Source organism: Leuciscus leuciscus (assembly GCF_965113295.1).
Source record: "Leuciscus leuciscus genome assembly, chromosome: 18".
Classification (NCBI taxonomy): Eukaryota; Metazoa; Chordata; class Actinopteri; order Cypriniformes; family Leuciscidae; genus Leuciscus; species Leuciscus leuciscus.
In genome coordinates, this window is record NC_138742.1 from 10,191,212 (window position 1) to 10,209,331 (window position 18,120).

Genomic DNA, 18,120 nt, shown 5'->3' on the forward strand with positions numbered 1-18,120 from the left:
TAATACACAGTCTTTACTATTGTGTATGTGTTAAGCCATTAGTCCTCATATATCAGGTATGTCCCTTTAATACACTCAAATGACACTTTTGTGTGTTGTATATCTAGTGTCCTCAGAAATCACTTTAGTCCTTATAATAACGTTTTGTGTCATAGGTGGGGCTTGTGTATCAAATTATAAATTGTCCTCATAATTGTGTATATTTTCAGGTTGTTACATTATAGATTGTGTTTTGTGTAAACAAACTTTAAAGTGAAATCTGTGTTGTATGGGTCAAAATAGATTTTTTGATCTTCACCACATCTCTGTACAGCAAGTGGAAAGGGGTGTCCCCCTAATACACCAACACACCTGTTTGGGCTGCAGTGTCCTGGTAATTCACAAAAACCAGTATGTGTGTGTGTGTGTGTGTGTGTGTGTGTGTGTGTGTGTCACATTGATTAGTAACATCATCTAATATTTCTGGAAATTCCCTATACTTTGTTTCTATGTTAACATGTTTTTGGGTAATCCTTACTGATAATGACATTTATTATTAAAAACTACAAATGTAACATTTGCAGCTATGAATTATATGAAATTCTTTGAATTTTATTCCATTCTTTGACTTCCTTAAATTCAAATTCGGCTTACAATTCCGCATTTATTTGTCGGTTCAACTAAAAGTCAAATCGAAATGTACGTAGGAATTTAATTGGAAATTAAAAGACATTCTCTGAACGGCATACAACCCTGGGCCACACTGAAGGACAGGAGGAGAGAAAGCTGGTGAACAGCACAGTACAGAAAGAGAGAGACATCACACAGATCAAAGCCTTTCTGGGCTTTTGCGAGCTCCTGATTGCAAACAGCAGGAGACCTGTGGTGCAGACAGCTAAAAAGCAAGCAGGAAATTTGACTTTGGTGTCAGTTTGGAGGGATAGGGCTCCAGGGCCTCGCGAGTCCGACTGAAGCTTACATTAACCAGCAAATAACCGACTCTGAGAGACAGTGTTACCTTGAGATCACAAGCATCATCACCGGAGTGCTCTCAGAAGGATACTATTTGACTAATTAATCTCTCTTTTTTTCATGCAAATAAATCTAAAGTTGACCGAACTAAAGGTGCAGAGGCCACCAGCGAGTGTGGGCTCATTTGAGTACAGCAACACATAACCCGAATTACCTTCTGAACCATGTTAAACAAAGGGAATACATTTATAAAATACCTCCTTTTGTACTCAAAGGTTGATTTATTTTATTTTTTTAACAAAGTCTGGCTTTAATACGTGTCCTATATATATAACATTTCATCCCGACTCCCATAAGGCACCCAGGAATGATTAAAAGTTACCTGCAATTTCTGATTACCGGTGGGTGCCCTGACTTGTGCCGCAGAATATACGTGCCCTTTTACTTAGTGGCTGTTTAATTAAAAATCCAGTCAAATGAGATTTCTGCGCAATAACAGATGATAATAGGTCACTAGACAGATAGTTGCAGTTGTCCTCCCTCATTAAAACTCTCTGGGCACCATTTATCTAATGAAAGACTCAATCTATTCATCTCTGTAGGGAAGAAAGGGACGGAATTAGTGCCACGCAAGCATGCACCAAGCCGGCGTCTGCGAAGGCTAACCTGACCACTATTAAACACAATGGTGTTTTTGCGAGATGAGACATTTTCTCATTGCGCACTGGAGATCGATGCGATTTCTCTTCGGCCATTGATTTGACTCGAATGCATTGTTTGGCTAAATGGCACTTAGCCGTAACACAATCTAAACCGGGCTAATTGTTACAATTGATGTAATTGTCCAAGTGGCAATGGGGAAATGGTTAAATGTCACCGGAGAGCTGGAAGAGATTCTGGGTATTGGTTTAAAGAGACTTGCATGAAGGCCACAATTAGCATGTTTTAAGTTCAAGTTCAACTTGAGGCTAAAAATACAGAAGGTTTTGTTAATTTTCCGCCTCCTTTGTTTATTGAAACAAGACTAAGCATTTCAACCAAAGAAGCTCTCTCTGATAACGCAAAAAGCAGTGCCTCCTTCAAAAAAGGTAGACAGATAGATCAATAGATAATTGGATGAGGAAATAAAATAAAACAAATATTGCAAAACTCACATAGTCCAACAGCAAAGCCAGCAGATAGTTTTCATCTCACTGCGGTCCTATAGTGTAACACAGAAAGACAGGGATGAAATACAAGTGAAATGTCACATTAAAATGTCACATAAGAGGAAGTGTCCACCTACTGTATCATGTTCTCTTCATCACTATGATTGGGTAATTATGCTGTAAATGCAATAAAACATGTTCACAACAAATCTGAATAGGTCAAACTGACAAACATGGGCATCACTGTCAGTCACGCCCAAACTGACAAGAAATTTTAATTCCTCGGAAATTATAACTCTGTTTCATGTCAAGAATGAACTCCCCAATTTTCCCTGACATCGGTTTAAAAAAAAAAATTCAGCCACCGCCAGCATTTTTGATAATTTTTCACAAAATTTTCATGGCCCTCAGAATATTTATTTGTATAAATATCTGAACATGAAATATATCAAAAGAAAGAACAAAGCCTCTGCTTTTAAACAACCAAAACTAAAAAAAAAAAAAAAAAAAATAGCCTGCATTTATTTGATCAAAAAGTTTTAAATTTTTTTTTACATTTTTATTCTGTATTTTTTATCCAATAAATGCAGGATTGATGAGCAGAAGAAACTTCTTTCAAAAACATTTAAAATAGTAATATATATATATATATATATATATATATATATATATATATACACACATAACAAGACAAAATGCTTTTTACTGTTTTTGAAGAAATAATTCGACACAAATCAAAAACATAATCGGGATGACATTTTCATGTGACTTAGTTTAAATAAATATTTTGCTTATATAATCATACACAACTATTATTGCCTTCTCATTGAAGACAACCACATGCCTGATGCATTGATTTCAACCAAACTCTTTCAAAGTTGTAAATGCTTTTGAAACAGCGTTTGTTTAATCTTTTCACCATAATTTGATTCAATTATTCATTTCATGAATGTTTGAAAGGAACAATTTTTTTTGGAAAGAATATTCAAGGCTTTTTCACAGTACCTCTTAAAGCAAGTTCTCTAAACAAGAGCGGTTTGTCAGTAGTACTTGTGAAAAACGAACAGCCCTTGACTTACAGTATATCTCCACAGCCTGAACTTTAGTTCTATTTATCCAGTTAAAAAGTCTCTTAATTGCTTTAGGTTTCTTTTAAACTCACTACAGAACTCCATGACTACTAAAATTCCTATATAAATGTCTATAATTCAAAGCCTTCACCCTGATGCTCTCTCATTGATGCTTGCACTGCTGTTGCCAAGAGTTTCCTTGACAGATACAGTAATGGTGCTTTATGCAACCGGGCACAGGGGCTTGATGTATAAACGTTGTGTACGCACAAAATGGCCATAGAAATGCGCATATGTAACTCTTCCGGTTCTGTTCGTCCCGCTCTGAACAGGATACTCGAGACTGCAGCGTCTAGAGTCAGTAGCTAGCGTGTCTCTCGAGGCCAGGAGAGTGATTCATATCAAATAAAAAAAACTTGCCGTAAATATCTCTGTACCGCAGACACTCTTTAAGTGGTGTGTGATTTAGCAACACCAAATGGCCAAGCAATAAAGTGAACAGAATGATTAAAAACTCTGCTTTTCATTTAATGTCCCGATTTACTTTTTCTTTTTCGTTCTTCGCTTAGGGGTAAAAAGATGTTCGAAATACGTGAGCGGCGGTATACTGTTAGCAAACGTCTCGACGTTTAGATGAATAACATGTGCTGCGCGCTTTCCTCTCAATGACAAAATAATCACACAACAAAATGAGAAAACAGCAAGCTTTTTTTTTTTTTTTTTTAAGCATAAGAATCTGATTATAGCAACGTGGATATGTTTAAAGGAGCTCTGAAATCTGACACTAGTAACATTTGAGGGCCTCTGAGGGCCTTCCTCTTGGAATTATGTTCTGAATTACGGCCTGTATTGGAGAGACCCTCACGGATAAATCCCGCTCTACCACAGATTTTTTCTTGGGCCGTGCGGGACACCGAGGTGGCAGCATTGACTGCTGCCATTACCTGTTCCCACTCCACAGTTTTTCTATTATTTGAAATTCCAGCATGAGCACACCAAATAGAATCCTTTTTCATGCCTCTGTCTCAGTACCTCCATCTCGCAGTCGGAGAAGTGTCTTTTTTTCCCTTTGCGTTTTTGATCGTCTATTATTTTACCCAACAGAACAGATCTATTGAAAATGACTGGTCATTTAAAGGCACACTATGTAATTTTTCGCCACTAGGGGTTGCTTTTTCAAAACAAAGGCGTACCTTGATGACGCTTTGATTTTGCCAAATCATGGGGGGAGTTGTCTTCACCTCTGACCGGTAATGTATTAAAGATTTATTAATGTTACGAAAGCCATGGAGCGGAACGAGGCCGCTGGAGCGATTGATAATGAGAGACAAGCACGACAAACAGCTCGAGAGCAGTGGAGCTTCTTCTGGTCATGCGTATGTGGGGTAAGGCAGTGCTGTTTTATCATATTAGATACATTTGAGTGTGATGAAAGTTGTTATAACGCTACTCTGTCCGTTCGCTCGGCGGCTATATGAGACACTTGTTGCGGCTATATGAGACTAACTGTGTTGAGCTATATAACAATGATTCATTTTCTGTCGACGGAAGTATCCAAACAGTTGCTCACCTGTATAATAAAAAACATAATATATTAAAGCGTCTTTGGTGTTTCCATGGTTTCTACAAAAAATGTAAAATAAAAATCGAGGGTATGCGGGTATGATGTCATTGATAGGCGATGCATGACACGGTCCGTGTCCTGGTTAAAATTACTTATTTCTCTGGATTTAAACATTCTTAGAAACATTTGGGATAATGTAAGTACACAAATCAACAAAATATACATCATTGTTCTAGTGGTTTTTGGATATTTTTATCCAAAAATCTTACATTGTGCCTTTAATACGCAGTGAGATCATATAATAAACAGTCTTAAGTTCCATATATGGTTATTTTAGGGAGGAGACAGAGGCAAACTGAAAGCATATGCACCTGCACACAGCATTTCAATAATTGTGATTCATAAAGCCAACCTTAAGCAGTTTCTGGTGTCCATACGATTTTTTTTTATTTTTTTATCTGAAACCTTTGATGATCACCTCTTCATGATGAGGAACTGCAAGAGCATGGTCAAGGCAAACTTTAGAGGTGAGAGAATGTGAGAGAAAAGAATATGTGTGGGCCTGAGTCATTATTATATTCTTCATAAAATCTCAAGCATGGCTGTACTGAATTGTGGTCCATTCAGCATAAAATGAAGAAGTTCAACAAAACCAAAAATAAATTCAACAAATTTCCCCCGCCTGACCAAGAGATTCAGATTAACAACCCACGTTTATATTTGAACGAATAAAATATAAATGGCCCCATGAATGGAGCCTTCTCAGCATTTTTGGCAATACAACACAAAGCAAAACGTAATTGATTACAGAAAGCTCTTTTGCATTGATGGAAGATATCAGTGAAGCAATGAATCTATTGTCAAGAGTATACCTGCTCCTAATGCATCAAGGAGCTCCTTTGTCCCTCTAAATACTGTGGTTTCTCCAAGACCTCATTACCATAGTATAGTTGACTTGTGGGATCACTTTGGTCCCCTGACGCTGCTTTCATTCCAGCCAGACCTCACTGTATTTCACCCTCATTAATAAGAAATCTCATTACGCAGACTTTCATTTGATAGACCCTGCCATTGGTTTCCTGGAAGGTTTGGATATCATTACATCAAAGGCTGCTGCGCTATTAAGCTGTTCATTGATAAAGTCTCGTGGGATGTACATAATATAAATCAACAACATTATGTATACAATGAAATTGATGTTCATTTTCTCTCATATTGTGATTGGAAAGGCCTCAATAAAAGGCTAAACACTGCTTGATCACTAGAAAAATGCAAAATGACGAGAAAACCATGGCCAAGGCATAATGAGACAGCTCAGCAAATCCGCTATCCAAAGAATTACATTAATTTACGGATTGTTATTAACGTTCCTCAATACTAATGGAAACTATCTCTCTGCTAAACAAGGCTTTGCCTACAACAACAACAACAAACGCTACTTTTCTTGTGAAATCTCTAGACTCGTTATGCCATGTCTCCTGGTTTTAATTGTGTCAGGCAACCTTGGATATTTATTTGACTCATGGAGTCTTATGACAAACGGATTGAAGAAAGAAAGCTTGTCCTAATTGGCTATCAAAGTAAAGCTTCTATCTTTGCAGGCTCCGGGCCCTTTGTGTTATTAGCGCCATTGATTGAATAGGACTGACATTAAAACTAAGGAAAATTGAAAGGAAGATGCCAATGGATCATCACCGAAGCACACGTTTGTGGATGAGAAGAGAGGATATGATTAAGTTCTGTTGCAATGGCAATGTTTTATAATTATCTTGCTTTTGAAATTCACCATCTGGTGTGTGTTTGTTTCTGTCAAATATATGCAAACAGACAAACACATATACATTAGTTATGCTGTAAGAAATTTGCCTCTCACTTCTTCTGAGCATCCTATTGGTATATTCACACATTTATTTGTGCTTTTTAAAAGTGTACTATGACTGTTTTTCTACTTGGAAGACAATGAAAACTACAACCACTCAGAACAACATAAGACACTGCACAGCAATGCCATTGGCAAACACCCACAATACACTTGCATCATGGTGGCGACTTCTGCCCAAAACTTCTCAGGCTTTCTACAGAAAATGTGAACATTTACTTAAAATAAATAATAATAAACCGCTTCAATCATAGGACAATACAGCATTATCTGGAAACAAGTAACTTTAATAGAACACAGCTTGCTGTTATGTATTAACACACAGCATGGAGGCATACATCCCACTCTAATCCCATGGCACGCACACATTCCAGCATTATTGGGAAGCACTGAAGCGATTTACTGTACACACACACTCGCTGCTTTGTATTCTTGATGAATTCTGCATCATTGAGAACATGCAGCCTCCTCTCACAGTACCTGGATGTATTAGTGAGATGTGTCATTGTCTTATCAGAGTCTCATTCCTCCGTCACCTGCATCCCACATTGCTGTGGGAGCGTATGTTTGTCAGTCTCTCTCTCTCTCTCTCTCTCTCTAATAAAGAGCCAGTATCCTAAGTAACGAACTGTTATTTTTGTTCATTGTCATGACTGAATGAATACTCCATCAATCTCACTCTTTAAACAACAATAGCTAAAGAAAATACTTTCTTAGAAACAGAGAAAAGCAACTCAATTTCATGCCAAGAATTAACTCCCCAATATTCCCTGACAGCGGATTTTAAAAAAAGTTTTCAGCCACCGCCAGCATTTTTGATAATTTTTCACAAGATTTTCATGGCCCCCAGAATATTTTGTTGTATAAATACATCTGAACATGAAATATATCAAAAGAAAGAACAGAACCTCTGCTTTTAAACAACCAAAACATCAACAAAAAATAAATAAATAATAATAATAATATATATATATTTTTTTAAATCCGCTTTGCAAAGATTTACCAACAGTGTTTTAACTACCTGAACTTGTTTAATGTCTTACAGAAAGAGTGATTTGTTCGACAAATTGGTTTAGGCTATTGAGAATTTGGTTCAGAAAATGGGATTTAGTGTTTTAGCCATTCAGAAAAACTGTAATGCATTATTTTTTATCAACACTTGAATGTGGGTAAGTTTCATTTAAAAAAATTTAAGCAAAAAGCTAAGAAAAGTTTTTGTCAAAGACTACATCCAGATTGGATTCAGAATGATGATCAAAACATAGATGGAGTAGATCGAGTCCATCAACACCCCCAAAGCTTCACAGTCTTATAACCCGTCCTGGTTCGACATTTCATTTGGTAACGTTAGTTACGTTAACAGTTTTGATTTTTTTTTGCTGTTTAATGTTGATGATCGCGTTATTTTACATATGCATCTGCTTACATATGCTATCGCTTGTTTCTGCTTCTTCTTCACATCTTTTCATCTGAAGATTCTGTACATTTTCAGAAGATGTGTCATAGCGCCCCCTACCGTATAACTGTGAAAACACGGAAAGCCGGAAAATTCCGTCAATGGTGGGGAAGTGTTGTCTCACAAATGACGGACATTTCTGTCAATGGCGGGGTAAGAGTTAAAAGAGACCAGGGTCAAATGTAGCACTGAATTTCTTCAATAAAGAACAAGAGTAACGACACAAAATTCTGCGCACATCATGCAATATTTTCTGTCCTTTATGATTGTTTCTTGTAAGATTGTACGATTCGAACCTGGCGAGCCAGACTGTAACTAGTTACATAAATTGTATTTATATATAAATTGTATGGCGGAATTTAAAGATTGAATCTTTAAAATACATAAATTAACATTATTTCTTTAATTTCAAGATTAAATGGAAATAGCAAAAGAAGCATCGGTTTATTGATAGTCCATTGCAATGAATCCTTCAAATTAAGATCTATAACATGCATTCAGAAAATAGATGGGTTGAATTTTCATTTCATGTCGACGTTTATCTAGTTGAAGACTTAAGATAATCTTATTTAGCTTAAGATAATTCTCACTATTAACTATGTGCTTATTAGCATGCATATTACTAGGATATTGGCTATTTATTAGTACTTATAAAGCACATATTAATGCCTTATTCTGCATGACCATATTCTACATCCCTTAATCCTAAACTTAACAACTACCTTACTAACTATCAAGAAGCAGTAATTAGGAGTTTAGGAGTCTTAGTAGTTAGTTAATAGTGAGAATTGGACCCTAAACTAAAGTGTGACCCACATTTCTATAAAAAGAAAAAAAGAAAAAAATACAATAGTCTCTGGTCTCCCCTACAGAACAAACCTTTGCGTTCCCTGAGAAAAATCAAACAGTTTGATGAGAGCGAGAGTGAGCTCTAGTCACTGCATGGATAAATGAGTAAATATGTAATTAGAGAACCCTCGTTAGCGCCTCATTAGGACCCCCTCTGAGAAGGTTTAATTAGCTCAATTAGCAGTGAGGGCTCAGACCTACACTCTTCTATGTAATGCCCACAATGGTCATACCTCCAGGGACCCCCTCTAACTCCACAAACTGTCCCAAAACTCCCTGACAGCATAGCAATGGAGCCCAAGGCTCCAGGGACACATCTCATTGCTTTGCCTCCCATGCAAACAGATGGCTTTCATAAAATGAAAAGATTGCCCCCCCATTAGCTTTCCCTCTTGATGTGCACATGCTAAGATGCTTCACAAAATATGTAGTACAGTCACAGATGTGCTTTGCAAAAGGTAAAAAGCTCAAGATTTGCATTTCCTGAAGGAATTACCAGTGCTTTGCGAGGCACCAAAAGAATTATAGGTTGTAGACTTTGGTTTCTACATAAATGAAATGCCATGTTAGTGACTTTGCTGTTGTCATGACAAACAACACTCATTTTTGCTTTGAAAATATGGTAGTGGAATAGGGAAAAAATTACAAGTTGTCGAGGCGCATTTTTTAAAAGTTGAACTTCTTTTAACCTGAGCACCGCTTTTTAAGAATGCGGTGTCGTGCACGAGACTCTGCGGTCAAAAGCATGCTTACTTAGAAAAATAATGGAAAAGTGGAAAGACATGTCTCAACCGGCCCTTAAGTGTCAGGACTCCATCCAGTCCCTCAGCGCCAGACTCCTCAGCTCCTCCCACTCGTTCCTTTTCCCTGGAATATTAACCATCTGCACCTGCTGTCACCAACAAGAACTGTCATTTGCACCACTCTCACACTCACACCGTTGTCTGATCTCGTCGCTCATACCTACAATGACTCACCTCACTACCTGCCTCGTCTGTCCTCCTCGTCCTCTTCATCTGTCCCGAAGACTCGGGATCCTCATCTGTCCTGGAGACCTGCTAGATGGACACAAAGACTGATTATCAAGTTACGTTTCCTGTGTGGATTCTTTACGTTGCCTTACGTTCCTGAGTTGGTCCACCTTTACACCTGTGACGTTACATGACATCACCTCTCTGATACATTCTATGAAATCATCATTTTGTCCTATGGATGTTGTCCCTAATGTGCTATTTGTACATGTTTTTGACTCCATTGGCCCCTGTATTGTTGAGATGCTTAATTCTTCACTCTTAAATGGTGTCGTTCCTGTTTTTTTTAAACATGCTGTTGTTAAGCCTGTACTTAAAAAAACTAATCTGGATCCGCTACAACCGAAAAACTATAGACCAATTTCGAAGCTTCCTTTCATGTAAAAAATTCTAGAAAAAGTTGTAGCAGAAAAACTCACCCTTTTTCTAGAGAAACACGAGTTATTTGACAAATTCCAGTCTGGTTTTCGCAAAAAACAGGTTTCAAGGTTTCAAGCGATATTATGATGTCAGCTGACTCTAAAAAATATACAGTGCTGGTCTTATTGGACCTCTCATCAGCTTTTGACACAATTGATCATAATATTATGATTAATAGACTTCGTGATCTGGTTGGTATGTCGGGATCAGTTTTAAAATGGTTTTCATCCTACCTGTCTGGTAGAAGTTTTAGTGTTAATGTGAATCAGATCATGTCTGAAACTGCAGAGTTGTCGTGTGGGGTACCTCAGGGTTCTGTCTTGGGTCCTATCTTGTTCCTCTTGTATATATTTCCTCTCGGTCAGGTTATTAGTCAGTTTAGCGACATATCTTACCACCTGTATGCGGATGATATCCAACTGTATTGCTCCTTTAAGGAAACTGAGTTGTTTAAATTGTCTTCTTTAATTAACTGTCTGACTAGTATTAAACAGTGGTTATGTGAGAACTTTTTGCTTCTGAATTCTGACAAAACAGAAACACTAATCATCGCCCCTGAAAGTAAAATCCCAAAGATAATACAATATATTGGTGACTTAGGCCCGTATGTCCAACCGAGCCTCAGGAGCTTAGGTGTTGTCTTCGAGTCAGCTATGTCCTTGGAGCTTCATTCTAAACAATTAGTTAGAAACTGCTTTTTTCAACTAAGGAATATTTCCAAATTAAGATCATTTGTGACTAAAGGTGATGATTATTCATGCGTTCATCTCCTCCCGTTTAGACTACTGTAACAGTCTTTTTACGTGTTTGAGTAAAAAGGAGCTTCATCGTCTCCAGGCTGTTCAGAACTCTGCTCCAAGGCTTTTAACCTACGTTAAGAAAAGAGAACACATCACACCTGTTTTAGCATCACTTCACTGGTTACCAGTCCAGTATAGAATTCATTTTAAAATCCTGGTTCTTACCTTTAGAGCCTTGCATGGCCAAGTCCCTACCTACATCACTGACCTGATACAGCTTCACACTCCTACCCGGAGTCTCAGGTCTTTAGACCAGATGCTATTAGTTGTTCCCCGCACTCATTTTAAAACTAGAGGGGACCAGTCATTCCAGGCAGTCGCTCCCAGGCTGTGGAATGCTTTGCCTCTTGTTGCGCAAACTCAGTTGATTCTTTTAAAAAACAACTGAAGACTTTGCTCTTCAAGCAGGCTTTTGGTTAATCGAGGGGTTTTTATGGTTGTTTGTTGTGTTTGCTGTTTGCATCTTGTGGAATGTATTTAAATTGTTCTTGTATTACATTTTACTGTGAAGCACTTTGTGATGTCTATCTGTGAAAAGTGCTATATAAATAAATTTTACTTACTTACTTATCCTCTGAAGTTCCTTCATTAAAAGTCTTGTTGATTCCATCCTTGTGTTTGCCTTCTTCAATTGTGACATTGAGGTGATCAATATTACAGAAGCTTATTATGGAATAAAAATCTTTTTTTAAAGACTTTTTCAGTTTTTCAATTCTATGATTCAATTCTATGGGGGGAAAAAATTAAGAATTGCAAGACAAACTCGCATATGCGAGTCAAAATGTCAGAATTATAAAGACAAAAATTTGCAATTACCTTTTTAATTTTCTTATTTCGTAGCAAAAACAAACAAACAGAATAGCGAGATTTAAGTATAAAGGATCAAACCATTTTTAAATGTAGAAACATTTGTTTTAAATAGATTCTTCTTATAAAAATGTGTATATATACAAAAAAGCTAAAAAAAAAAGTGTTCAGTAATATTGATCAATATTATTGGGAGAGTTGTGTTCAAAATAATAGCAGTCCAACATCACTAACCAGATCAATCACTGTTTTTGGTAGAAATTATATTTCTACATAGCAAATAATTTACTAGTAGGTGTAGTAGAGTAATAGAAAAACAACAGACCCAACAGTGATGACATTTATGCTGCTAATTCTGTATAATTGAATCATTAATTGAAAGGGGTGTGTTCAAAATAATAGCAGTGTGGAGTTCATTTAGTGAGGTTAATCATTCTGTGAAAAAACTAGTGTCAATAAGTGGCCCTTATTTAAGGACAAAGGTGGTAAGCACATGGTGGTTATAGTGCATTTCTCTCTGAAGATCTGAATAAAATGGGCCGTTCCAAACATTGTTCAGAAGAACAGCGTACTTTGATTAAAAAGTTGATTGGAGAGGGGGAAACACCCTGTGGGGTGACATCAAAAATGCTGTTTTTGAGGCAAAACCAAGAAATGCAGAGGAACTGTGGTCTGTAGTGCGATCATCCTGGGCTGGAATACCTGTTCACAGGTGCCAGAAGTTGGTCGACTCCATGCAACACAGATGTGAAGCAGTTCTCAGAAACCGTGGTTATACAACTAAATATTAGTTCAGTGATTCACAAGAAAGCTAAATCTTCAAGCATTTTTCAGTTTATACAGTAAATGTTTGACTTTGTAAAGAAAAATGCAGACACTGCTATTTTTTGAACAGCCTAATATTCCCTTTTCTTCACTTTCTAATAAGTAATAACAAATTTGATTAATTTTTCTTCATGTTTTGATCTTGAATAGAATGTGCAGTGTTCCCAATGCATTTTTGTGTATTGAAATAAAAGTTATTATTAGGATTTTGAGCTTTACTCACTTTTTTAAACACAATGCTATTATGAACACAACTGTATATATATATATATATATATATATATATATATATATATATATATACAAACAGTACCGGTCAAAAATTTGGAAACATTACTATTTATAATTATTTAACAATTTACAATTATGCTCATCAAGCCTGCATTTATTTGATCAAAATAAAAAATAATACAAAAAATTTATTCCTGTGATGTCGAAGCTGAATTTTCAGCATCATTACTCCAATCTTCAGTGTCACATGATCCTTCAGAAATCATTCTAATATGATGATTTGCTTTTATTTTCAATGTTGAAAACAGTTGTGCTGCTTAATATTTTTTTGGAACCTGTGATACATTTTTCAGGATTCATTGATGAATAAAAAGTTTTAAAAAAAACAGCATTTATTCAAAATATTAATATTTTCTGATAATATAACTCTTTACTATCACTGTTTTATCAATTTAACACGTCTTTGTTGAATTAAAGCATTAGTTACAAATGATTTCTATTTTAGATAAATGCTGTTCTTTTTTTTTACTTTTTACAGAATCATTTCTGAAGGATCATGTGACACTGAAGACTGGAGTAATGGCTGATGAAAATTCAGATTTGCATCACAGAAATAAATTATATTTTAAAGTATATTAAAACAGAAAACCATTTTTTAAATTGTAATAATATTTCACAATATTACTGTTTTTTTCTGTATTTTTGATCAAATAAATGCAGGCTTGATAAGCATAAGAGACTTCTTTCAAAAACATTAAAAATAGAAATGCTTCCAAACTTTTGACCGATGTATATATCAGAAGACATCAGAATAAAAATAAAAGAACAAAAAAGAGCTGCTAGAAGTGCACAAATACTAAGAACTGACCAATCAAATCAGTATGCAAATAGGTGCAAGAAGAAAGACCAATCACAATTGCAATCACAAATGCAAATCATAATGACATCAAGGCCCTGTTCTTAATCACATGCTTGATGTGGATTTGCGGTCTCATGGCCTTTTCATTCGCATACAACCATGAACTTCACAGAAACTGCAGGGTGTCCTATTTGACATTTTAGGTTTGAGAAGAGTGCTCACGTGTCCTTATCGAACAGTCCATGAAGCAAAGCGTCGACTCAGAGGAAGACCTCTAGGTATCAGTGTTCAATTTGGGACAGGGCCAAAGTGAAAGGGAAATGTTCAATTTTAATAAGTTTCTATTTAAAAAAAAAAAAAAAAATATATATATAGATAGTTCACCTAAGGGTGAAATTATCTGCAAAACAAAGTGTGAATTGAGTATGTAGAGCTGAATTAATTAAATTAGAATTAAAAAAAATATGTGTTTGAGGAATTTCAACACACAACCTTGCAAGCACTTAACAGAATCCAAAAGGAATGAAACACACAGAACTGTCACAGAAAAGAAAGTCTTAGTTCCTTTCAGGCCATTTTTACTTAGTATGGATTTGAAAAGTGCAGCCATACCCTGAGGCTATAGAGGCCTCTTCTAGAATTACAGGATTACATTCGGACAAGGTCATGTCGACAACCATTGTTTTGAGTCCATGTAAAGGTCTTAAACACAAGACTGACAGGAAACTGTCACAAAACTGGATTTACTGAAGGAAATGTTAGTGGTGCTTTTCTATGAATGCTAGTATTTCTAGTTATTTACTGGCCCAAAAGTTCACCCTCCAAGTGTCTATGGTAAAATGGCCATTACAAATGTTCCCTCCTTGTAAATGTGATTTTCCCCCCCATTTACCTTGAAAAGTAATTTGCCTCTCCACAACAAACTAACACATTTTGAAGTATAATTCATAGTTACGCTCCATACTTTGGGTAAGGATAAAAAAATAAGTCTGTTTAGACCATAAAATTCCTGCACCAAAACACACAGTAGATGAAGAACATGCATTCAAGGGTCCTAAAAAGATGACATCACGTTTGACGGAGAGAGCACCTTTATCAGATTCTCCCTAATTGGAAGTTTAATTAAAAGTTCTTTAGAACGTGTTTTACCACTGGCTGGGGGAAATTGCATCAAAAAGCCTACAATGGGGACACAACCTGCCCGCGCTTCTCCAGTCAGCAGTTCTCTTTGTGAGAGGAAACACTCGCCCTATCTGAGCTCTCCGGCTTTACAGCTGTTTCATTATGGACCACAGATATCCAATTACACCAAAACGGCAAGGGCTGCTTTGGGACACGACACGCAGATCTGATTTTGATGGGAGAGGCAGATTGTACACTATCTCTCGTGTAAATCCATTAGTGTGGTATGGAAACACGTAAGATGCTGCCTCTAAAAGCACTATGAACATTTGCATGTCTGTCCACAAAAGGAAGTTGTGACCTCCTGCTGGAAGGCCCGTGTTGCGTGCCTGAATTGTAGCCTATATTCACTTTAAATCACTATTGCAAAATGAAACCCAAAAGGTTAATCAGGTCTTGTGAATTTCAGAGCTTTTAATAGCAATAATATGTACATGTCATGCTCATTATAACAACTATTCACTAAATAAACAAACGTGTGCCTATGTTGATTTGACTTGAAATTATTTTATAGTCTTACCTGCATGTTGTTTCAAAGCCTCTGCTCGAATAAAAATTGGCTTTGGCGAGTATATGAAACAGTGTCACCGGTAACATTTTTATGAATTCAATGCATGAACTTGAACAAAGCTCGGGACAAGAAGACGCAAAAGGGAGCTCATTTCGTTACTCGTTACACATCCATAGCGCGCGCCCAGAAAACTGAGCTCTCTTTCATGTCTCCTTGCAATTGAGTGAATAAATTCACAGTATCCTAGTAAACATAGTCGCTTATGTCTTAAGTGAACGTTAACAATTGAGATTGAAAAAGTAACAGAGGAAGCACATGTACAGTTTCGATCCATTCATTCGCTCTTTAAGAGACAGCAGCCTAAAATTCCTGCTATCAATCAAATAACAAAGAAAAAATATATTTTCAGTTGTATCTTTGCTAAATTGTATTTATTTGTGCTTTTGCTTGTAATTATTATTATTATTATTTTTTTTTTTTACTGACTGTTGGTTTTAGGCCCTGCCTAAAAGCCTTTGAAGGACGACATTTGACTGTCTTGTCTTGTGTACTTTACAGCAGTGTTTTTTTTATATTCTTTGTCTATAAAATAAGCTTCTTACAGACTCCCAAAAAGAAATCATAAAGTGATACGTGAAACACTTAATACTTGAATTCTTGCCCAAAAATCTTTACAAAAATATGTAGATAATGAAAACTTCTTTGAAATGTTTTTGAAAGGCTCTCCTACAAGGAGGAAAAGGTTCTTTGTGGCATTTCTTTTCTAGAGATGTGAAAGAACAGATTAAATGTGCATGTGTGTATGAGCAAGCAAGCCGATCGTCAATGCCTGCCCATCTGGATGACAGAGGGACAGCTGCCCAGTTTCCACAAAGCATTGGATCATTTGTTCATCAATTGGCTGAGGTAGGTTGGCAATCTGTCCCGTGTACAAGCTACCTTTGATACAGAGAAAAGAGCTTTGTGGTCCTCTAGTGCTTCTTTTCGCCTTAACAGCCAACAGCGACAAGCTCCAAGGTTTTGAATCAATGGAAATTGGGTGGACCACACCAAACACATGAGGACGCTGCCTCGAGGTGAATAGTGAGGGGAATTTCAGTTTATAAAATGAGACTCTTTAGCATTAGATCTAAGACAAATCAACCAAGACCGCTAAGTTACAGTTACATCATGCAGGAGAAAATAAAGATCCCGTACAGAAACCTATGAGCTGTCTTGCTGTCTACTGCGTACAAAGGAAGCATCTTAACTGAGGGGAACCTTACTAACCCCTGGTTTAGAATTATACTTGCAATGCTCTACACAGGCAGCAACTTTAAAATTCAGAACTGAAGAACTGGTTTTGTTTCCATTCACAACTTGGAATTTGAACAAATTGAATCTATCTGCAAGGCCTATAAATCGACATATTTCAAAGCTTTTGACATTTTTTAAACTAATTTACTCTTTAAATGCTCTGCAGGCAGCAACTTATATAAAAATTAAAGGATTGTTTTAGTCTCAGTTCACAAGTTGGATTGTGAGTCAAATTGAATATGTCTGTAAGGCCAATAAATCTTCAAATTTCAAAGCATTGCAAACTTTTTTATTATTAAAAAAAACGGATTTACACTTGCAACGCTCTACACAGGCAGCAACGTGAAAATTCAGAATTGAGGAATTGGCTCTGTTTCAATTTACAAGTTGCAAATCAAATCGAATCTGTCCTTAATCTTCAAATTGTATAGCTTTTTAAACCTTTTTCAAAACCTTCAAAAAATACTTTGTCTAAGCCATCATTCGAAGTTAAGGCCCCAAAATACTTCAAATGAAATCAAAGAACGAACTGGTCTGACGTAATTTCAAACAAAATCAGGCCAAAACAAAGTTCATTTGGAGTTCAAAACAGCTTGCCAAAGCGAACTTTCTGGAAAAGTTCTCTCTGGCTGGTAGAAACCTTCAAACTACCATTGGTCCATGGTGATTACGCAATAGGTAAGTGTGCTTTGGGGCTCCGCCCTCTTTGACGTGGAAATCTTCTCCTGCTCATTTCCTCTGTTGAGTTCGTCGAGGTCAGACGTCCCCGCGTGAAAACATAAACATTGGAGAGTCACTTTATAGTAGAAATTGCAGTGAAATTCTAATTGAAAGCAACATTGACACTCAAAGCAATCTATAGTATAAAGAGCTATATAAATAAACGTGACTTTACTGACTGGAGTGCCGAATTGATCGTGCAAACATCCACATCGCTACGATCAGATGATTTCTTAAAGGTTTACTTCTAACGGGTTTCGGGGGTGAGTAATTAATGACAGAAATGTCATTTTTGGGTGTACTATCCCTTTAACTGCTGTTTTCTCACTGCTATCATATTTGTTGTGAAAAGCACATAACACATATTCATCTAAGCGCTACTCTCAGCAGTGGGGGCGGCGTCGAGATGTTCGTTAACAATATATCGCTGCAAAGGTATTGCAAACTTCTTTTTTTACCCCTAGACGCAGAACAAAAATAACTTTTTTTGTTAGTATTTCTGAAACTTCGCTTTTTCCAGT